The 22532-nt window shown below is 36.4% G+C and overlaps 1 protein-coding gene across 1 annotated transcript in view; it reads left to right on the forward strand.

Moving 5' to 3' along the window:
* The first annotated feature begins 337 nt into the window (after positions 1-337).
* The window catches only part of LOC311285108 (protein FAM163B-like), a 36135-nt gene continuing 13940 nt past the window's right edge, over positions 338-22532 (forward strand). Inside the window, exon 1 of the mRNA XM_084400568.1 lies at positions 338-1164. The gene's annotated coding sequence lies outside the window, so the exon portion shown is untranslated. The remainder of the gene's footprint in view (positions 1165-22532) is intronic.

Genomic DNA, 22532 nt, shown 5'->3' on the forward strand with positions numbered 1-22532 from the left:
CATTAAACATCCGTTGATTAATACTGCAACATGTCCTATCAACGGCTCAGAATGCGGCTCATCCAATTAGAATTTAGAGTCGGAACTCGGAATTATTCGTTTTATAAAACATCTTATTAACATAATGTTTATTAATAATGTAGCCTACAACGGTACATAATATTTTGTCTACAGGCAAACATTCTTGTGTTGATTAAATAAACTACAGCATTACTAAGTGTGGCCCCAGAAAGTTTAGCATACATTTTTACGACTTATTAATCAGTAAGGTGTTATATGAACGCCTTCCATGGGCTCTGATGAATTTATGACGCTTCTCTGGATTCGTTGAATTCACATCTCAGTTCCTGATAGCCGCATATCGTCAGTCAGTGTCCGGAACTGTAAAACCGTCTCAGCCCACTCCGCGCGCGGGCAGATTTACAGTGCACTTCAGCTGCACGAGACAAACAGCAGCAATTATCTCGCGCGACACCAAACATATACGGCACATCAGCGTCGCGAGCTCAGCTCTGAGGAGAACAAACCAGCTGAGATTTCACAGTCCATAGTATTTCGTCGCACAAAGAGAAGGAGGAATAGAGAAGACACTAACACATGGAGCTTGAGTGCATTGTGATATAGAGCTGCGAAGGTTTTCATGTTGCGATTGAGGACGTTTTAAAGGAACAGCGTTTTGTACGGCACTTCATTTTACGGACCAGTCTTCGATGCAGAACTAGTTATTTGAAAACGGATTTGAAGGCGGATTTGAAAACTATTGAAAGGGACTTTTGGTCACCTCAACAAGTTTTTCTGTTCTAAATTACTATACTGTGCTCTCGGGGCTTCTACCTTTCCTTACATTCAAGGAACTGTCTATGAAAAGTCTCTCAGGATGTTGACAACTCCACCATAACGGATATGAAATAAGGAACTCTTTGATTTCGCAACGAAATCGCGTGAGATTGTTAATACGCCACATTTATTGTTTTATTCACCCCATTCGCTTCATGTTTTAAGCCGTTTTAGGACCCCAAAAGTCGAGGGGGGAAAACGACGAAAGTCACTTACGCGGATCCCGTAACAGTTCAGTTAAAACTCGTTCATGAAGCTCGTGCCCGTCTCGTTGGAGCATCGTCACTTCTGCAGATGTGCTCTGGTTCAATTCTAACCATCGTGTAGGTAAGATTTCCACATTATGGGCTTTACAACACTAGTGATTTAGTTTGGCTTATTTGTCCACAATCTTGCTTTTGTTGTGAAGAAATGTAATGTGTGAACGGTAATTGTTCCTAATTCGCGTTTCATGTCAATAATGCTCGAAGGCACATTCTCCAGTTGACATTTTCATTATTGGCACTTTTAATGAAATTAAATTAGGCCTGTTTTTCTTGATGTAGCTGCAAATGCCGTTGTAGGAAGTTGTTCTCTGTCCATGGTGCTGAAGTTATGGAAAGTTGACCTGCTGAACTCTATTTAGTTCAAATCTATTTATGTTTCATACACTGAGAATATCTTACGCAACGAAAACATTACTCCTATACAATTGAAGACCTATAAAACCCTGAGGAGAGGTTAAATTCCAGGTAAAATCAATTTTTAAACCACATTTTTCTACTGTTGCATCCAAAGAGACAGCCCTTGTTCAATCTACAATGCACTGTTTTGATCACGTGACCAGTAAGCCTGTCTTCTTTACACATCTTAATGTCACTTGCAGTCGAGCAGATATGGCACTGTACACTCTTTCTGATTGGTAGATTTGATTTCCTATGACCCTTTTGAAAGGTGCAAGGAGATTTTTCCCTTATGTCAGTTAGGAGATGGGACAGGGGGATGGGCATCTCCTGCATAATAATGTTAAATAGTTTTTTCCACCCCCAGCCATGACCGTTCCTCCATCCTTTACCCTCCCCCGTCACATCTCCGCCTCTCTGTATTAATTGCAATGGCATATCTATTCCAAAGTGTCGCCTTCAAAGGAGGGTAAAAACAAGGAACAAGCCAGTGTCACATATGCAGACTTTATTTTAAATGCAGCCACCACTTCTTTAAAATGATCTTAAAAACAGCTTTTCTGTGCTGTAACAGTGGATGAAGAGTTATGTCAACCTGATCTGACCTGTAAACATACCTTTCAGTGCTGTAACCAAATGAAGTCAAGTTAATTAAGTCATATTTTTAACTGTCAAAGAAATATTGTTCTCATGTTGTTCTAAACCTGTGTGGTTTTCTTTCTTCTGAAGGACACAAAAGAAAATATTTTGAAAAATGTTTTTGGACCCCATTGACTTTCATTGTATGGACAAAAAAAAACAGTTCAAACATTCCTCAACATATCTTCATGCTCGACAGAAGAAAGTAAGTCATACAGGTCAGGGATGGCATGAGCTTAAGTAAAGGATGACAACATTTTTATTTTGGGGTGAAATATCCCTTTTAGATGTTAACACATAAAGCTGATTTTTTTAGGCTACCTGACAATAAAAAAATAATGATAATGTGCTTCTCAGGGACTAAAATGATTTGTATTCCGCATGCAGCAAGGATTGGGAGGGACGGAGTGAGCATAGACATATGAGTCCATGTTTTTTTTTTTGTAGCTGCTATGTACACAACCTCCAGCCTTCTTCCATCACCACGAAGAGGATAAAAGTGTTTACAGGTGTTACATAAAAACACTCTTTAGTGAGATAACACAGTGTGTGTGTGTTTGGTGTTATTCCTGTACGGTGGCTGAGTACAGCTACAGCCTCTTTTCCACTTTTCTTCCTGTCCTAATCTTTTTATATCTCTGCCTGTCTGCTTGGCAAGCGGCCACTCCGTATCCAGATTCATTCCACCGTTATGTGGTTCGAAAGTTGCTGTTTCACATTGAACACCCCTAGATGTGCACGGTCCCTCCATGGAGAAGATGAGTTTCCAGCTGAGAAACCTCTTCCAAACCAAAAGCTGTGAGAAATAATCCATTTTGGTATTGCTTTGGGACCTTCATTGCTTCCCAGTTCAGCTTGGGGGATGTGACAGCATCAGCTTCCATCTTCCTTTAAAAACAGTCTTTGTAACGTCTAACGTGTTTATATTCTGCAAGGCATCGGATGGCACGTTTTCCCTTGGGGCGGCAGGAGCGTTGTAAGCCCATGCTGGTGTCTGCGGTCGCAGGAAGTGACATGGCCTTGTGGCAGGAGACATAGCAACCGTGTGGGGGTGCGTGGGGGAGGGGATGGAGGAGGAGAGCAGGACGGGTGGACAGTAAAGGACATAAATGAAAGAGAAGCGAGGAGATGTGGTGTGAAAGGCAGCCTGCAGGATCTGGCAGAAAATCTCCAAATATCCAATCATTAAACGTCTCTCCATATAAACCATATGGTCCGTTTTAAAACTGTGTGCTACACAATTTTTAACATAATTCTATCTGAGGTGATGCAATAAAAAGTGGTTGTTACACTATGTAATTATAATGCACACACAGTCAGTTACCCCTGAGGTCGGAGTGGCTCGAAACGCCTGTTGTTCCAGTTAAAAAGTCTTTTAGAAATACATAGTGCTGCGAATTTGATTGAAGTGAATTTAATTATACAAAATAGGAGGGATATTTCATCAATTTAGCATGTGTGAGAATTTATTTGGATTCATGTAATGTCATTGATGTCATTATATGAGAATCTTTTATAGTCAAACATCTGGACTATCACATAATATAGTTATAAATAGATATTTCGATGAGAATATAGGAAATGCTTCTATGTTGAGAAGACGACTCAGGAACCCTGATGATTGGATGTGTCGGTCAGTGTATTGTCCGTTCCACGTTTAGCTCTTACAAAATAGAATTTGATGGTTCAAAATGAACTGGATATTGACATTTTCTTCAGGGAGTGCTGCTTACCCATGAAAAAACCTGCCGGAAATATGCTAAAGTGCTCTGGGTGGTTGCCAGGCTGTTGCTACATGGTTGCTAATGTGTTTAGGGCTGCGTTTCTCAAAAGCATTGCAAGAACCACCAATGTTCGCTATACGATCAACTTAGCTCATGATGCTTTTGAGAAACGCAGCCCGGGATGGTTATTCTTCTAAGTAGTTGAAATGTGATTGCTTATTGGCACTTAGCAAGCACAGCTCTATGTCTAAAATAACATTGTGGTTATGGTTTATGGTTCCTGCTTCAGTTAAAAAGTAACAGCAAAACTTCAACTTTAATTTGTTAGTAATTTCCATAGGAAAGAGAGAAGAGTGTGAGTGTTTTTTTGTTTTGTTTTTTTTGACAAAATGGTGGCTTTAAAGTATAGGTCACCCAAAAATGTCATCATTTGTCCCAAACCTGTATGAATTTCTTTCTTCTGCTGAACACAAAAGAAGATATTTTGAAGAATGTTGGTAACCAGACAGTTTCTGGACCCCATTGACTTCCATAGTATGGGGGGGGGAAATAGTATGGAACTCAATGGGGTCCAGAAACGGTCTGGTTACCAACATTCTTCAAAATATCTTCTTTTGTGTTCAGCAGAAGAAAGCAATTCATGTTAAAATGCCCGTCTTGACAAGTATCTTCGTAAGCATTTGATAATGTCTTTAGTGACCTTAAAACAGTTGAGAAAGAAAACACACATGTATCAGTATATTGGATCTGTGCATTAGCTCTTAAAGTGACAGCAGCCTAATATTCCTGCTGCTGTCTGTGTTTTTAATGTTAATCAAACATAAAAGACAAAGAGAAAATCACTCACTGCTCTAGACTGAATAACTTTTGTAACTTCAATAAAGGATTAATCTGTTTCGGGGCTGGTAAATATTTATGGCTGCATGGTAAATTTTCTTAAGTCACCGGCCATTGGCAGATTTGGTAAAAAGTTAATCTTGGGCCCTGATTGCATTACATTGGCTTATTCTGGCCAAGAACTGGCCATCTAAAAAGGATGATGATGCACTCTTATAAAGCAACAAACCACAATTAATTCTGTTGTTAGGCACCATTTACAGTAGGGGCAGTTTATTCGGAAATAGTTGAACACTAAAGAAAGTAGCTTAAAATATTTGAAAATGTAGAATATCAGCTTTATTTGAGTGACCTGACCTGACTTTGAAATTTGAAAATGAGACTATAGTTTATTCCTTTTAACATCATTTTAAGTCTTGTCATTTTGAAAGACAAATGACGTGTTAATTTAGGGAAAGAGTACATTAAAAAGGTACATGTAATTCTAACCTACATGATAGACGTGACATTCTGACATTCATTGTTCCATGAGTAGATCTAATGCAAACCTTTATTTTTATGCCATTTAGGAAATTTATACTTTTCAGCATCTAAAAAATTTAACTTCAAGCTTGATTTGATGAAATAGACAGTAATTATGCTTGAATACCACAGGTTACAAATGGATAACCCCCATGCAGAACACTTGCAATTTACAGCAGAAGCCATTTTAACTATTAATTTGTATGAGCTTAAATCACTGTATTGTGTGGGTGAGACTTACTCAAGCAGCATACCTGTTTGACATTTCCATGGTGACAAGATGACACTTTGAGTGCCCTTGAAGGATTTCATCTCTTTCGCTGGTATAGGGCATAATGACCAGGGCGGACAGGCTAGTGGACCTATTATTTGCGGCAAAGTGTTACTATATACAATGAATTAGAGCTGCACTATTATAAATCATGAAAATCATCAAAAATCATGTTTTTCAATTATTTTCCTGGTATTTTAATTGCAATTATTAATGTTGATTAAAAGAATTTAAATGAAAATTCTGCATGTCATATCCAGTCCATAGAGGGTGCTGTTTAAAATGTATGCACTAATATAATTTTGCTTAAAGAATAACCACCAAACGGGTTAAACTGTTCCATCCTTGTTTTTTGTTCAAAGTCATGAGATGCCAAAATGTAGATATGGTTATCACAATGTCAGTCATCACAATTTAATCAGTGACTCTCGCAGAACTATAATTTAGCAGATTCACTCCCGCATTTAAATACCAGTTCTGTCATGAAACTCTAGATGGCTGATTGGTCGTTATCTCAATCTGCTTGCAATCACATCATTCTCTATAGGGCACAGCTGATTGGTTCCTGCTTTATCAGTAGCCAATGAGCTGCTCAACCTTTAAATACTTGTTCAGCATTTGCTGTAGCAGTTGCAGCGTGCTTTCAGAAACCCTCCATCTTCCCCAGCTCCACCTGTATAGATCTGCCACTGGTAATTCATGTACGCTATTGTACAGCAGCAGCATGTCTTACTTGCTCACAGCAGCGTGTCTGTGTATGTATTGTCAGTAGCAAATGTCGTACTTGATCAGCAGCAATAACAGCAGATCTATTCTGCCAAGCTCACGAAAACTCCCATTGTAATCAATGAAGCTGACTATTGTCTTATTTACATTGTGCAAACACTTGGTTAAAATGAGACGACTCCTGAACTACTTCCAACCTCAGTGAGTTCCAGTCAATCATGCGTCATGTTCACATATTGAAAGCATTTCGTGTTTTTGTGTTAATTATGGCAAAAAACAAAAACAAAAAAAAAACAGCTTTGCTTTGAAAACAGCTGCCCAAAATAAAAAAATAAGGTTTCATTATACAGTATAAAACTAATGTCTAATGTTAAAGTTTGTTTTTTTCTCTATGCTATGCTCGCTGGAAGCAGGACTTGCCGCCATCTTGGAAGTGACGTCAAATGACGCATCTCGCTGAGGTGGGGGTTGATCGATTCGCCCCGAGTTCACAAGTCGGATGGCCCGCTTCAACGGCGTTCCAGACATTATTTCCAAGTAGGAGGTGGGAAAATTCCTAATTCCGAGTCGTCCAGAAAGGAGCACCAGTCAATGAGATCACGATGAACAAGACTAGCTTTGAGGCAGATTTTTCTACGCAGTGACTTATTTAAACTCCTTGGATTGGCCATAGCAATGTTATGCGCTCAACATACAGCGCTCAACACTACAAAACACAGTAATAGCCTACGATACAATGGGAGTAAACATAAATAAAATGCTGTTGTCAACACTTTCCACAAATTGCTTCAACCTACCCTATCATGATTATAGATAAGCAAATACATTTTAGTTGCTATTCTGAACATTTTGCAGACTTTGCATCATGAAAGATTACCCTAATATATCAGACTGTTTGAACTAACCAGTAGGTCTATATGAAACATTAAACAAGTGCACCCTGGCATTTGAGCGTGCCCGCTTCGGTTTGTTTATCTGCGGTATGCATTTCTGCATATTCTATGCAATTCAAATCCAAGCTGTCCGCAGCAATCAGTTTACTTCCTGTATGCAAGTGTTTGTGATATCAGAGATATTCTGCACATTAGGAAAAAGCTGTGTTTGTGTACTTTGGTAAGGGAATACATCTCGCTGCTGTCATATATTTGGATCAGTGAGGGTTTAACATCAGTCGTTTATAGATGGAAGTACACATGTGTTCATAGGCCCTTCATTAGTGTGGGAATGAATTATTTAATGACATACCTGCACGCTCTATCCCTCAACACACATGGATCACTCAAATAGGCCTGTGCAGTAGCCGTGGGGTTGCCAAGGGTAACGCTTTATTTGTCACGAGCCACAAATAGAAAGATTATGCAGGGTGCATATGGCACTGTTTCATATTATTCATCTTGAAGTGCTTTTACTGAGTTTGATGTGTGACTTAGAAATGAGAATAGGCTTTTTAATCTTTATAGTCGGCGTGTGAAGAAATAGTCATGGAGTTATTTTTGAATTAATGTGGTATGAACAAATTCCTAAACCAAAAGAAGTGGTATTGATATGCCTGGTAACCTTTATAGTGTGGTTGTTTACTGTCAGCATTCTGCTTTTTTTTTGCTTGTTTGTTGATATGAATTGTTGATGTATGATGGTTTCAAGACTCGCGGCTTTATTCGCGCCATAACAAAGGACATGTTATAAGTCATTATAGGCTATTTAATTCTTTTGGCCCATATAGAATTGTCCTTCAGGCTCTGTATATTTTTTAACTTTAACAAGTGTGTTGAGCTTGTCTGAACATGATTTAATCATATATAAGGTTTCTTCTTCCTTTTATCTCTTTGAAATTAAAGAAATGTAGTTTTGACTGCAGGGTGTGCCAAACTTTCGCTAGGTTACACTATACTCTTACTTAGTGAGTTTTATTGCACTTACGGCACATTTTAAAGCAGCTTTTGCCTTCTAGTTATTTACACACAGACTTGGTCAGGGGTAAAATAGTTTGTCTTCCTGTTAAGCCTGACATGACCTATAAAAAATGTAATTAATCTTTCAATTTAGTCCGTTAGCAAACCCTTTGTTTGTGTTGTTGAGGTTTTCTTTTGTATGCAGTTCAATGAACATTTTACTTAAGGTTTCATACAGTTTAATGAATCATTCAATTCCTGCATTGCGAAAATTATGAAACATCACTCTCTATGGTTGTCTTTCCATGCAAAATGTCTCTCTTTGGTATGTTTAAGCGATGAAAGATATTAAGGGGTGTGACATGTACTGTATGAATTAAGTAAGGTTCTTAAATGGTGTACTTGACATTCTCGCTATTATACATATTGCTAACATATAAAATGCTAAACATACACATACTATAATGCTAACATACTCATAATATAACATGCTAACATACATTATATTAATATAAACATATTAAATACGACAACATCCATACTGCTAACATATACATACTGTAACAACATACTAACATACATACTGTTAACATACATTGTAACATTAATGTTAACAAACACATACTGTAACAAAATGCTAACATACATATTGTTATCATACACATATTGAAATATGCTAACATGTATCCTGATAACACACATACTGTAACATGTTAACATACACATTCTGTAACAAGCTAAAATCCATACTACTAACATACACATACTGTAACAACATGCTAACATGAATTCTGCTAACATACACATACTGTAACAACATGCTAACATGAATTCTGCTAACATACACATACTGTAACAAAAAGCTAACATGTATTCTGCTAACAAACACATACTGTAACATGTTAACACACATTCCGTAACATGCTAATATCATACTACTAACATACACATACTGTAAAAACATGCTAACATGCATCCTGCTAACACACACATACTGTAACAACATGCTAACATGCATCCTGCTATCATACACATATTTTAACAATATGATTACATCATGCATCCTGCTAACATAGACATGCTGTAACATGTTAACATCCATACTACTTAACATACACACTGTAACAACATGCTAACATGCTTCCTGCTAACATGGACCATACTTTAACAACATGCTAACATGCTTCCTGCTAACATGGACCATACTTTAACAACATGCTAACATACTTCCTGCTAACATGGACCATACTATAACAACATGCTAACATGCTTCCTGCTAACATGGACCATACTATAACAACATGCTAACATGCATCCTGAGGGTTGTTCCATAAAACAAGATTAGAATACAAGCCAGGCTTATTTTGGTTAGTCAGACTTATTGTCGGTTGATTCTGTTTCATAAAGCAAACTTAAAATAGTTCAAACTCAGTTACTCTGGCAACTTATGCTGGGAAACTAGCTTGGTCCAGGGCAGGCTAACTGTCAGGCTAAGCCTCAGTTGTTACACAGATCCTCTTACACTAACCAACAGGAACACAATGACTGACACTCTCTCATACCATTATTTGACTTTATTAACCATTATCAGTCCAAAAATAAATATACAGTTAAGAAAATCAACTTAAATAAGGCTACAATGATAAATGAGACAATATAGACCTACAAACGTGTTAAATTGTATATGAAATGTTTGTTAACGTTGTTATATATATATACAGTGCAATGCATAAGTGAATACACCCATGCTAAAGTTGACTAAAAAGAGGAATAAAAAATCATATTTTGGAAATTGAACTTAATGCCTTAATTTAAAAAATTAGGAAAAATCCAACCTTTAAGGACACCAATTTTCTTTGTGAATGAATAATGTATCGTAAATAAATAAATGTTCTTCTTTAAAATACATGGTGCATAAGTGAGTACACCCCTATGTTAAATTCCCATAGAGGCAGGCAGATTTTTATTTTTAAGTATTTTTTTTTATTTTTTTTTAGGATACTATGCATCCTGATAAAGTTCCCTTGGCCTTTGGAATTAAAATAGCCCCACATCATCACATAGCCTTCACCATACCTAGAGATTGGCATGGTTTTATTTCAGTTAGCCTAAAAGCTAGTTTGATTTGCATTGAGAGATGATCTTATGGAAAGTACCCCATGCCAATCTCTAGGTATGGTGAAGGCTATGTGATGATGTGGGGCTATTTTAATTCCAAAGGCCAAGGGAACTTTATCAGGATGCATAGTATCCTAAAAAATAAATAAATAAAAATACTTAAAAATAAAAATCTGCCTGCCTCTATGGGAATTTAACATAGGGGTGTACTCACTTATGCACCATGTATTTTAAGGAAGAACATTTATTTATTTATGATACATTATTCATTCACAAAGAAAATTGGTGTCCTTAAAGGTTGGATTTTTCCTAATTTTTTAAATTAAGGCATTAAGTTAAATTTCCAAAATATGATTTTTTATTCCTCTTTTAAGTCAACTTTAGCATGGGTGTATTCACTTATGCATTGCACTGTATATATATATATATTTTTTTTTTTTACATAAACAATTGATAGTATACAATATAATTGAACACGTTTGTAGGTCTATAGTGTCTTCATTGTAGCCTATATATATATATATATATATATATATATATGGGCCATTCTACAGAATTGGTGCAAAGTCAGAGTTGGAAACATCTTGATTTTGTTTTGTTTTTTCCCACCAATTTTGCATGTATGCAAATTGTATAATATCCAAGGTACGCTTTTCGAGTAATTGTGCAGTTAATTCTCATATTGTATTTTCAGAAAATGCTGGAATATTTTCCTTCTCCCCAAATTTGTCACTACCGAAACACAATATTAAATAATTTATTAAGAAGGCTTATAATGACCTATTAAGATTTTGTTTACATCTACCTTATAAATATCTATTTTTTCTATTTTTTTAAAATATTTTTACAGGTTAAATCAATAAAGATTATAATTTTAATAATATTTTAAGTGTAATTTATGAGATTTGTTGTATTTTGAACCTTTCTTTGTAGAAGACATAAAGTTTATCGTACTGATTTCAAAGTTAAGGATTCATTAGTTTGAATATGCATTGAACCAAACACTATCATAACATCTTAGTTGATAATTCAATATACTTTATTTTTGACAAAACATCCCATGTTACGGTAGTGACTGCACATTTTTGGTAGTGACAGTAATGTTTTGGTAGTGACCACAATACTTAGTTTGCCATGGCTGAATCAGACTGTCCACATTTTATGTTAATATAAATAAATAACTATGATGCACATATGCAGTCAGTACATATAGCAGACACACATCTGACAGTAAATATCTTATAAGAACACCTAGAGCTATTCTATACTTTGGGTCTTGAGGTGCAAGTGAGAAGAGGTATGCTCATAGATTTTTCTTCCTAAAAAACAAAAAACAACTTACAATGTAGACTGTTTCAGAACCACTTTGTTTTATTTTCACATTTTCAACATTTTGTTTATGAGTCATTCAGATAAATCTCCAGAACCACTGAACTGTGTGTGTGTGTGTGTGTGTGTGCGTGTGTGTGTGTGTGTGTGTGTGTGTGTGTGTGTGTGTGTGTGTGTGTGTTTACATAAAACATTAATTTCAGAATAATTTTCCTCATTCAGATAAATCTCCAGAACCACTGTAGTGTGTGTGTGTGTGTGTGTGTGTGTGTGTGTGTGTGTGTGTGTGTGTGTGTGTGTGTGTGTGTGTGTGTGTGTGTGAGTGTACCCTAACCTAACCCTAACCCTAACCCCCAGTGTGTATGTGCACTGGTGTCTGATCACCCTCACTGGAAGTTCTAGGTGGTGTGGAAGCCCTGCAAAATGTCTCCACCTCTTTTTGTCTTTTCACCATCATCCTGTGTCTTTTCTGTCTTTTCCTCCGTGCTTTTCTGACATGTCTTTGCTCCCTGTCAGATAATTCACTGATACTCTTCAACTTTCCTTCTTCCCTTCGTTTCTTATTTATTTCTCTTTCTTTCCTTAAGTATTCCTCGTACTTCACTAGGTCTTCCCTCAACCTTTGTTTGTATTCTCTCTGTCTCTCTGTTGTAGTTTTTCTATTTATTTTTTTTAGGCATGTTGGTGTTTTATGTCATTCTCCCTGTCAAGTTAATCATAGAAATTAACATTACTGACAACAACCTTACACCTAAGCTAGTATCATGGACTGCAACCTTAAGTAATTGTAACCTCATCACATTACAGAATTTTAACAGAATCTTGCATACTAAAACACTAAAACACTACTAAAACATACTACAGTAGTAATTATTTGCATAACTGTACTGAAATGTAGTTTATTCCTCCAAATAAAGGATTATGTGTTCCCTTTTGTCACTACCAAAACAATAATGTCACAACCGAAACTTCAAGACATGTTTCGGTTGTGACTGTTTTGGTAGTGACAATTTTAGATACTTTCGAGCCTAGCTTGAAGATGCTAATCAGCACATGGTTAGCAATCACTGGTCAGAACAGTTGAACACATATAACAACTACATTTTATGGAATAACATCCAAAAAAGTTTTCTCAATAGCAGAAAAAATGAGTTTGGTAGTGACATTCCTTAAAGTTACACGCAGATTTTTAGACTTTAGAACACATTTACCTCAAAATGATGAAAATGAAAATGCAGGACACGTTTTTTTTAGATAAAGTTTCATGATTTAAAAATAAAATATAAATTTTTTTAAAACAAAAACAAAATTTATTTATTTTTAAACAAGAATGGAAAAATTTGCTAATTTTTTTTCAATATCATTTTCACAAGTTGAAATTTAGGGGTTAGGGTTTGGGACAGCCACCTCCTAATTGAAAGTAGCCCATAAATTATGATTTTATATATATAAAGCTTACTGATATCTTAAATATTATTGTGGGTTTCAATAGATAATTGAAGGATCTTAGTAAACATCTACAGTAAGATTTTAATAATTAAATGCTTTTCAAATGTGTTTTTTGGATGAGGGACAGCAGTTTGCACCAATTCTGTAGAATGGCCCATATACATACATACATACAATATATATTATCCAGGTTTTATTTACTGGCTGAATGTTTTGTGCCCAAGATTTAATTAGATAGTTTTAAAGATTTATGAATACATTTCTCACTGGTTTTATTTGGCAGCTGTAGTACATTTTTATGGTTATTAGAAGAACATTAGAACATTAGAACATTACAATCTAAAATAAAATAAAAAAAAGCTTATAAAGCAGAAGTTAAAATCACAAAATGTACAAAAAATAATTACAAAAGCACAGACTACATTTTAACTGGTAAGATGAATCTGAGCTTAGTAATTGGCTATATTAGCCTACACTTGATTTACCCCATTACAATAGTCCCTTTACAGTTATTTCTATCATAAAAATACATTTGTAGGTTTAAAATTCTAAATAAGGCACATCTAATGTCCAACAACAAATATTTTAGCATATATACAGTGAGGAAAATAAGTATTTGAACACCCTGCTATTTTGCAAGTTCTCCCACTTAGAAATCATGGAGGGGTCTGAAATTGTCATCGTAGGTGCATGTCCACTGTGAGAGACATCATCTAAAAAAAAAAATACCCCGCATTATTTCAGTTAAAGTTGCTCTTCTATCAGCTTGAATCAGTCGGCCCATTCTCCTCTGACCTCTAGCATCAACAAGGCATTTTCGCCCACAGGACTGCCGCATCCCATACACAAAAGAATTATATTTGAAATATATTTTCTGGATATGTTTTGGAATATATGCAAATATTTGAAATTGGCCCAATAAATATATTTCATACTTATATTTCATATATTTTTGTTATATTTCAGAATATATTTCAATGTATTTGGAATATATGCCACATATATTTTTGACACTTTTGGGGACCCGTACAGAAACAAATACATTGAAATATATTCTGAAATATAACAAAAATATATGAAATATAAGTATGAAATATATTTATTGGGCCAATTTCAAATATGTGCATATATTCCAAAACATATCCAGAAAATATATTTCTTTTGTGTATGGGATACTGGATGTTTTTCCCTTTTCACACCATTCTTTGTAAACCCTAGAAATGGTTGTGCGTGAAAATCCCAGTAACTGAGCAGATTGTGAAATACTCAGACCGGCCCGTCTGGCACCAACAACCATGCCACGCTCAAAATTGCTTAAATCACCTTTCTTTCCCATTCTGACATTCAGTTTTGAGTTCAGGAGATTGTCTTGACCAGGACCACACCCCTAAATGCATTGAAGCAACTGCCATCTGATTGGTTGATTAGATAATTGCATTAATGAGAAATTGAACAGGTGTTCCTAATAATCCTTTAGGTGAGTGTATATTATGTACCTTATTATGTCTTTCAATTCAAACACATTTAACACAATTATACAAATAGTTATTAATGTAGGCTAATATGTATTCCTTTATTTTATGGAATATTCTTTAATTTTAGAGTTGCACATATCTTTTCAAAATGTATACTTTTGCTCTTAATTTCACGTTATCCTCTCCATAATGTACTGTATAAACTAAATCTAACCAAACATTCTTGCTTTCTCCAAAAAAACAATTATTGCTTTAAAAGCTGTAATTCTCAGCATTCTAAACAAGCATAAGTCATCTTTGTTAAGTAGCTTAGGTCCTAAACCCAAAACTATATTTTGTATCTTTATTATATTTGGTTTCTTAAAAAATTCTTCCCTGAATTACTTCTGTTCAATTTTTATTATTATTTTAAGTATAAAATATATGAGTGTAATGAGCTATAAGTTCACTGCAACTTATCCAACATCCTAAAGATAAATGATTATAATTACAAGATATTTCTGGTGTTATAAAATATCGCATAGCCTATTAATTTTCCAAGCAAAATGTATATATTGGTCAGAATTATTGCGCTCCTATTTGGCGCGCAGCAGCGCTCATTCAGTGTGAAGTTTAGCAGGACAATGGAAATATTTGCACGACTTTCTAAGATTTAAAGATGGAGAATATTCCTGTTAAATGTAAGTTTTGCAAACACCATGTCTCAAACGCATAAAACAGCACAAAGTATACGCTGTTTGATGGTGGATCGATTTCATCCATGATCGACGTCTAGGGCTGCTTAAGAAACGCGTGCACACGCAGTTATCTAGACTAGATAAACCTGGATCAAATTAGTGGGATTGCGTGAACTTGAATGACCTTTTATGAAACCGCTTTAGCCCCAACTTATTTGTTAGGTTTATTCAAGTCGGGTTTTGGAGTTTAATCCCTGCTTTTCTTTGCATCTTTTATGGAACAACCCTCTGCTTACATGCATCCTGCTAACATAAACATACTTTAACAATATGAAACATTTATCTTGCTAACATAGACATGCTGCAACATGTTAACATCCATACTACTTAACATACACACTGTAACAACATGCTAACATGCATCCTGCTAACATACTATAACATCATGTTAACATGCATCCTGCTAACATTAACATACACATTCCATAACATGCTAACATCTATACTAACATGCACATACTGTAACAACATGCTAACATGCATACTACTAACATACACATACTGTAACAACATGCTAACATGCATACTACTAACATACACATACTGTAACATGCTAACATGAGCCCTGTTAAAATAGACACACTGTAATATGTATACTGTAACATACTGTGTAATGCTAACATGCATACTGCTAACATACACATACAGTAATATGCTAACATACACACACTGTAACAACATTCATTAACATGCATAATGCAACACACAGGTTAACATTTAGCAAGCTTGCACAAATGATGCAACACAGCAAAAGTATATTGTAACAGACAGTTAATTGTTGTAACATACAACTAAATCATATAAAAGTAACAAACAACTGACAATCATCTCAAGATAACCAAGTTTTTTAGGAATCCTCTGAAACAATGTTAAAATAGCTATTGAGTGAAGTTGTGGTGGTACACAGATAAACAGCAATGTCTTACTTTTACTAAATGTATACACATATCTGAAGCAGAATCATGCAAGCATCTGCCTGTACTCAGCTTTGTGGTTGCATTAATAATGTGGCCAAAAGAATACTTTATTTTGGATGCTGGTGCTGGTGTCCACATCAGACCTCTAAACTAGCCTAACCAGCATGACTACCTTGGTCAACCAGCTTCATCAGGCTGGAGTTTGTTGACTAACTTCACCAACTACGTTTTCACTGTCTCCCAGCATGACCAAGCAAGATCAGCACCAAACAGGCACTGACTAGCATAAACCAGCCTGAGCCAGAATGAAAATGTATGCAGGTGGTCTTGTCAGCAGTGTGGCACATCCATATTCAAGCCTCTTTGTGCATGCAGTCCAGATGTATTGTTCTGGAAGTGTACTTGATGCCATGTCAAGTCAAAATGGATCGGGTCACAATCTTATCACATGTGCAGAAATGAACGACCTTTGTTGCAGGTTTATGTTTCCACATTCATGTTCCCTGTCAGATTGTGTTATCATGCTGTCACATGAATGGACTTGCCTGTGTGCCCTGTTATGCGTCAGTGGAAAATGCCTTCTCATTATTCCCCATGGCACATCACAGAGAAATGTGCAAACTTCTGTGTCAAGATCTGTTAAGTCACTTTCACATGATTCACACCAGGGCTTCAATGCACCTTTGACCTCCACTTGAAAAGTATTGCAGATAGCGTCACAGTAAAGGGATTTTATTAATTTGCTAGCAAGACAGTATGATTGTAAAGAAGGAAAATAGTGTCCCTGTCCCAAATGGCACTTGAGGTTTTGTGGACTTACAAGGGCCGCTGTGTGCGCATGTCCGTCAAGTCCATGAGACCGTAGGGTGTACCAGTTGTCACATTCGGTTTCAGAAGGGTGCTTGCGAGTGCCCCCTTCTTCCCGACAGTCGAAGCGCCAATACTTCACGAAAGTGTGAACTCAGAGGAAGATCGGGAGGCCTTAGGGATATATTTGGGACAGGGCCAGTGAAAGCAAACTGTAATCTCTGTTTGGCATGTGTTTTAGTTCAGTTTCCTGTGTTTCAGTAGCCTGGGAAAACCCAGACAACTTCCGGCAAATTTAGATTTGCTCTGCAAGTAGTCTGGCAAAGAGCTCATTCAAGCCCATTTCTAATCCGTCGAAATCGCGGCACCAATCAGAAACGTTGGGGCGGGCTTTACACAATGACGATCGCTCTGATTGGTTTTAGGTCTATCCAGTTGCGCCCAGAGGCATTTGAGCGACGTCCGTTGGTGAAGCGCACCAACTTTTAAATGCATTATTATATTCAAATTGCAAACACATGAGGACAGTCTCCATGAAAGACCCACTGGCAGATGAACGTGCTACTACATTTCTCTCCGAAACGGTAGGAAATTAAATTAGATTTAATAGAGGATTTTAACTGTGACAAGATGATTGACAGGGCAGTTTACGTGACAGGATGCACGCGACAGATCCATCCGATAAAGATGACGAAGTAGTATGTCCCAAAGCTTGCCTACTTTTTTGCTACACATTCAAAAGTAAATACCTTTTCTTCACAAAAAGAGTACATGCTTTTATGGCGTAGTGTAACTTAGCCGAATTGGGACGCAGCATATGGCTTTACACGATGACGATCACTCTGATTGGTTTTAGGTCTATCCAATTGCGCCCAGAGGCATTTGAGCGACGTCCGTTGGTGACGCCCCTTTGGAAATGAGTTATTAATGAAGCTTTGCCAGACCATAACTCAGTTACTACTGAGAATGGTCTGGTTTTAACCAGGCTAGTGTTTCAGTTCATTTCTATGGTTTCTCGTTGATTTGATTATCATGTGCACCTGTTATTCATTTCGTTGTTTGGTTTGTGTGTATTTAAGCCCTGTGTTCCTTTCAGTTCTTTGTCCGTTCAGTTACCGGTTATTCTGGTCACGTTTTGCCTTGTGTGTTTTGTTTGTTAGTGCTCAAATTTAATAAATCTTTATATAATATAATTATTTTGCCTGTAAATTCTACCCTTAAAATGTGTTATATAAAACATAATCATGTCTATTTTTAATGTCCATTTTTCAATAATCTAGTGACTTGAAAAATTTGACTTCATTTTATTGGATATGATTATTTTTTTTATTTTTTGGATCTTGATGCTTTGAACGCACACCAAAAGACATGATTATTCATATCAAGGGAATGATTAGTCTGGCGTCAGTACAAAACCAACTTCATGTTATGTAACACTAGAGTTAAAATGAAAGACTATAATACATGAAAGATTGATATACATTATAAATGACTGGATCTGTTTAAAGCCTTTGTAAAATGTCAGATATATTCACATTTGCACACCTGTGACAATGTGCACATCATTTGAATTCAATATTAACTACCTATAGATACACTGTGCTAACAGCAGACACTCATGGCATGGTGCCAAAACTAGTCAGTAATGCATGAAAATGAAAATTATTGGCAGAAACAAAATGTTTTAGACCCAGTGGGCTGAAACCCAAAAGTGCTTCAAATGTCTTTTTGCTTTTGTGTGGAATAACTATCTGTGGAAGCCTGTTTTCACCTCCAAGTAATGCAAAATAAAATAGGTAATTATGAAAAAATAAATAAGAAGGATCCCTTGTGCAAAAGAAGTACTGTCATGTTTTCAGTTTGTGTTTTGATCTGTTTTTTTGTCCGGTTCATGTTTGAGTTTCGTTGTTCACCCTCTTGTCTGTTAATTAGGTCAGTTCTCTGTTATCTCTCTGTTTGTCACTATGGTTACTAATTGATTTGAGTATTCTGTTCAGGTGTGTCTTGTCTATTATCTCGTTTGCCAATGCATTTAAGCCCTCTGTTTCAGTCAGTCCCTTGTCTAGCATTATTACAGTTCTTTGTGATAGGTGGTTGTATGTTTTTTTGTTTATGTATTGAATTAAAGTCTCCTATATCTCCTTCGTCATGCGCTTGATTATTTTTAAAAACATACGTATTATGGAATATACTTATGTGCAAATTGAATATAATGTTTTCAGACACTTAACTGAATGTTATTTGCAATTAAATGAAAATGTATAATAGTTGCAATTAGTTGAGCTTTTCAACCCACTTAAGTACATCTTTATATGTAATTTCAAAATTATTTTTATTGTCTTTGAAATTTACAGCCGATTGCACTTACAAGCATTAATGGTAAACAAATGCATTTAAATATAATTAAGTACATTAATTGAACATTTGTAACTTTAGTTAAAGCACACCTTTTTTCTTTTCTTTTTCAGACTTCCATAATCAATTCTTGTAATGTCTTATATGATGTATAAATATATTTTTCACAATTGGTGTGACTTTTCAACAACATATACTAGGGATGCTAACGATTAATGATAATAATTTCGATAAAACTTATGGACGGTCAGTTAAACAAGGTCATCATTAGAAGGCGTAGTTTTGAGGCGGGAAAACAAGTCCAGCAGACACACAAGAAAAAAAGAATTAATATTCTAAGTGTATTAATGTCTTCAAGCCATGCAATGGATTAGTTATAGGCTAGCCGTTTATTTCGAAGCATAATTAACCAAGGGTCCAAAAACAACACTCCGGACAGTAATTGTACTGAACATAAGAACTTATTGTGTAAACTCCACAATCAAAGTACATAGAATAAAGAACAAGTAATAAGATCCTGGTGGATGAGTGATGATCTTCCAGAGCTGTTTCAGCTTTAGATCCTATTTTATGGCACATGGTAAATCAAGACTGTCAATCTGAGCGATCAATCCAATCCAAGCGCGCTCCAGCTGTAAAACAGTGTCCAATTGGCCTCTACACAAATCGTCCATACCCACTATTCCCACTCACCACACCTGAGATCCAGTTTCCAGTGGTTGAACTTTCAAATGATGTTGACAAACACTGCGCCATGATTGCGACACGATTGAATCCTGGAAGTCCAATAGCTTTAGCCAAGCAGCATGTCACTCCGTGATCTACGTATTATCTTATGTTTTGTTTGGGCTCGTTCAAGACCACCTGCACTAAATAAGGATATGGGATCAACTATGGTTTACTAATGTTTCACGACATCACAAACAAAAACATGGTGCAAAAGCATCATGTGTATACTGTTTACATATGCGTCTCCGCTGCTTTTTCATGCAAAAACTTTGTATAGTGTGGTCTCTAACTGAAAGAAATATGCTTGTTGTTTTCTGCTAGTTGAGGCCTTTTCAACGATATATGATACAGGTTTATCTGTATTATGATTTTATAAAAAAGCACTTCAATTATGTCAGCGCACTTAAGTGATGGTCATATTCACTATATTCACTATAAAGCCAAGCTTCTAAATTTTAAAATGACACCTATTTTGCGTTGGTTAAACAAATGGTTGTTAAATATTGTGATAACTTAGACCGCATTTACACTGCAGGTCTTAATACCCATTTCTGATTTGTTGACTATATCCAATTTTTTTGACAACCAGCTTACATCTTCTTTTAAAAGTGACCCATATTCAATATCTGCATTTACACTGTACTCTTGGTGAAATAACCAAAGATGGACGTACTGACACTAAAAAGCTTAGGCCGAAAGGGAAGTAAAAATGACACGATTTGCAATGGATTTAAATGATCTCTCTGCACCATCTTTAAAGGTCAGCAAACCATTGATCTCTTAACACAAAGAAAGTTGTACGCTTTTTCAATGCCGTATGACTCGCATTGACGGGGATATCCAGTCTGTCCACTTACATGGCAGACGCAAATGTACATATCAGATTCATATCAGCTTTATTTCCACATATGAGTGAGGCCTTAAATCGATTTAAAAATATCGGAATCCATGTGTTTTTTCCTGCTTACACGTTTGGGGCTCACATCCGATCTGTGCCACATGGGAGGAAAAAATTGGAATTGGGTCACTTGAACCATGTAATGCAAATGCTGCCTTTATAACTCCCCCGCTTTGGATCTTAGATGTTAAGGTTAACAATGAATAGATTAATTGATGATTGGATCGATTATGGGAATTTATGTAAATTTACATTCCTACCATACCATATAAGGTTTTAATTGTTTAATTGTAAAGTTTAATAAATGTTTTTAATCAATTTTTTTAAAACGTGTAGTTATGCATGTTGTTGATTAATGTCATTCTGGCTTTAAACAAACTATTTCAAACATAGATCTTGCTTTTTTGACACTATTATGCTGTGCAGAAAACAGAACACAGCCACCTCAAAATACTTTAAAAATAGTTTTTTGGATGATATAAAAGTACACCCAGGTCTTACACATGGGACAGATTGGTGTATGTGTGTATGTTCTTTAAAGGTGCAGTAAGCGATTTCTGAGAAACGCTGTAGAAAGTGTATCGGACCGAGCAGCACAACACACTTATTGCCAATCTGCAGTAGGGGGCGTGTCCACTCATGATGGGGGAGGAGAGAGAGCCAATCAGAAGTAGAGGGAGTGTCCACTCATGTTGGGGGAGGAGAGAGAGCCAATCAGCAGTCCACTCATGATGGGGGAGATGAGAGAGCCAATCAGCAGTAGGGGGCGTGTCCACTCATGGTGGGGGAGGAGAGAGAGTGAGCAAGAGTGAGATTTGAAGAAAGAGAGATGGCGGAATAGCAATGGAAAAGAAGGTTTATGATCAGACAAGAGCTTTAGGACCCGTGTTAATATTAGAAAAGCTTTCCAGCGCTGGAGAGACCGTAGCGGGAAGGCCTGAAAACATCTAGTAAGAGCTGTGCAGGTAAACCTCACTCCCCTGGCCTCAAGAGGTGCGAGAGCAACTGACTGTAGAGGTTGCGGTCTTGTTAGTACGCCTGCCTCCCATGCTGGAAATCATTATCTAGTCTCGTGTATACTTCATTTAGCCAAGGCTGCAAAGCCGATTCCGTGTTACAAATATGTTAGACCTATCACTTCTGCTACTAAAGATTACTTTATTAATAATATTCCTGATCAGTTTCATCTCCTCAGCATCCCAGATAGCTTAGAGGACCTCGATATTGCGACAGAAACTTTTGACTCTCTTTTCCAGCACTTTAGACACAGTTGCTCCTTTGCGCTTAAAGAAGATTAAAGGAAATAGTCCAATGCCGTGGTACAACGAGCACACTCGGGCCCTTAAGAGAGCAGCCAGAAAAATGGAGCTCCACTGGAAGAAAACAAAACTAGAGGTATTTCGCATTTCATGGAAAGAGAGGACGATTGCATACAGAGAGGTGCTAGAATCTGCTAGATCTTCTTATTTTTCAACCCTATTAGAAGAAAATAAACAAAACCCCATTTGAAACAGTGGCTAAATTAACCAAAAATAAAGCTTCAACCCCAGACGGTTCTAAGCAGCACAGCAGTAATGACTTTATGAACTTCTTTACTTACAAGATTGA

This window comes from Rutilus rutilus (genome assembly GCF_951802725.1).
Source record: "Rutilus rutilus genome assembly, chromosome: 25".
Lineage (NCBI taxonomy): Eukaryota > Metazoa > Chordata > Actinopteri > Cypriniformes > Leuciscidae > Rutilus > Rutilus rutilus.